Here is a 2,500-nt window from a genome sequence, read left to right on the forward strand (position 1 = left end):
TCGTAAGAAACAAACAAACAAACCACAAAAATACAAGTCGTAAAAAAACAAACTTCTGTTGGTTAACCTACAATATGAAGGATCGAAATGAAAGAAGGATCATATTATTACAAACCGAAAGTGAAGGATCATTAAAATTGAAATACAATATATATAAATATATAAATGTACCCGTCGTTGCGACACCCTAGTTAAATGGAAAGATATAAAAAAGAGAGAAAAGGAATACAGATGACCCGCCGTCTGATCTTTGCTAAATGATCTGGCATCACCGGAGTTTTTTTGGTCCGTGTTGCGTTCGCTCTATTCGAAATGAAACTCGCGGAGGCGAAGAATTGTTAAAAGTTTACGAAGCGTCTAGGAGTGGTTAAAACTGAGAGAGTTGAAACTACGATGTGTTAGAACGAGCAACCGTCGAAACTTTGTTTTCGCGACGTTCTTTTCGTCGCTCTCGTCCCCACGCTCCTACGCTTTGGTTGTTTCTTTGCCATCCGTGTTGCGATAAAAAGATTTCTCCATTGTCCAAAAAGGACGGATCGAGATTCCTCTTTCAAGAGGGAGAGAGAGGTACTTGCGGGTAACCTGGAATCTACGAAACACGCACCGTGGTAAGATTCGTGCGTCCGCCTGATCGATGTGTGTTGTTTACGGACCGGCTGAGAAGCGACGATAGCGAGTCTTTGAAAAACTATGTGTCCATTAGTTAGACCGATCGTCGCCGGCCGTGTGTCTGTTCGAATCTCGCAACCCACGATTCAGCGACAGGACGCGCGCTCGCATTCCTTGTGTGCGTTCGTACTTTTCAAGGTTTTTAAATGTACTTTACGCCCGACCGTCGAGAGGAGCGTGCCACTGGGCGTTTCTCCGACGGTTTCCGTCCTTGGACGCGATCGTGTCGTCAACGATCGAACAAACAAACAAATACGTTGGCGACGCCCGAATTCGCTCTCCCGCACGCGCCGGGTGGGAGACTGATGTGGGTATCGAATGTGATGCGTGTTAATAATGAAAATAACACTCTAAAGATCTAAAGAGTTTGAAATACAAAATTTTACGATTACCCTGAATGGTGGATCACTTGGCTCGTGGGTCGATGAAGAACGCAGCTAATTGCGCGTCAACGTGTGAACTGCAGGACACATGAACATCGACATTTCGAACGCACATTGCGGTCCACGGATACAATTCCTGGACCACGCCTGGCTGAGGGTCGTTTTCTTAACAAAAGACTGCTTGCGTTTGCTTCTCGAAAAAAGAGTAATTCATTTCTTTCTAAACATCTCGCCGTCGTTCAACGAAAGTAGAACGTTTCGGAGCGGGATTATCGAACGAAATTGAAAGAATGAATGAACGATAAACAAAGAAAGAGTCGCAACGTACGAGCGATAGTTGGGCAGTTCGTCGGCGTTTGTCGTGGAAACGATGTGACGAAAATCGCAACCGATACACTAAATGCAGGCCGTTAAAGGAGAGAAACAAATTTCGAAATATCTCTTCGAACTAGCGCAAGTGCGTCACGGCGCGCGAGTCGTTCGTTAAAATTTATAAACGACCGCCCGTGAAAGCACCGAGTTCTCGGAAGATAATCTATAAAGATTCTCCATCCTGCTGGAAGTTATCGGATCGGCGCGATTGTTCACTTGTAGAAATCCACGCTCCCGACGTTGCCAGAAACGATATTTACGAAAGGTGTGTCAAAAATAAACGAAAGAAGCTCTCCTATAAATTTAGAAAAAGCAAACGAGTGAAATGTTTGAGATGATAATTTGCTGAAATGCAAGCTCGAATAGCCCCAGGGTTTCGAATGATTCCCCGCGCTTTATACATCTCTCTGTTTACAAACGGTGTATAAATGAAAGATCGCTTCAGATGGGTCGTCGCTGTTTGACGCGCGATGCTGTTCCTTTTTTTTTGTCTGTCTGTGCGTTTAGCTTCGCTAAACAAGTTAAATGGTTAAAAAGCGTCGAAAAAGCGAATACACACGCGACAAGACAAATCTAACGAGTAAAGGAACGCTCCGCTCCAAGATAAAAATGGTTGTTTACAATCAATACAGCGTTTCGGTACCCCTGATCGTAGTCTGAAACTGTGTAACAAAAGAGAGGAAAGCGAATGGTGAAGGAACTTCGAAGCCTCCGTGGCGTGGCTAGAACTTGTGATAAAAGTATGTTTGCAGCAATTATGCATGCTCCCGTTAAAACAGCATTTCAATGTCTCGCATGGCTTAAAGCTCTAGGAGGCTTCAACATTTAGAATACATACGGACTACTTCGTTTGTTAAAGATAAGCGAAGACCGCGCGACCATCGCTCGGTCGTCCAGTCCTCGAAAGTTTTGTTGCGTTCCAAAGAAGAGACAAATGGGGTTTACCCTTGCGCTAAGGGGAGAAGAAGAGAAAAGCAGTTGTTAAATCTAAGAGGTGTGTGGAGTACATCGCGTGTTGGTTAAAATTGTTAAATGAAGTATACGCGAAATGTTCTCTCGCTCTTGCTTTTCCTCTT

The 2,500-nt window shown here is 44.2% G+C and overlaps 1 non-coding gene across 1 annotated transcript; it reads left to right on the forward strand.

Moving 5' to 3' along the window:
* The first annotated feature begins 1,058 nt into the window (after positions 1-1,058).
* Positions 1,059-1,213, forward strand: LOC143306907 (5.8S ribosomal RNA). The gene has a single exon (XR_013064184.1). It is a non-coding gene; the product is annotated as a 5.8S ribosomal RNA (ribosomal RNA).
* Positions 1,214-2,500: the final 1,287 nt, after the last annotated feature.

Source organism: Osmia lignaria, unplaced genomic scaffold (genome assembly GCF_051020975.1).
Source record: "Osmia lignaria lignaria isolate PbOS001 unplaced genomic scaffold, iyOsmLign1 scaffold0040, whole genome shotgun sequence".
Taxonomy (NCBI): Eukaryota; Metazoa; Arthropoda; class Insecta; order Hymenoptera; family Megachilidae; genus Osmia; species Osmia lignaria.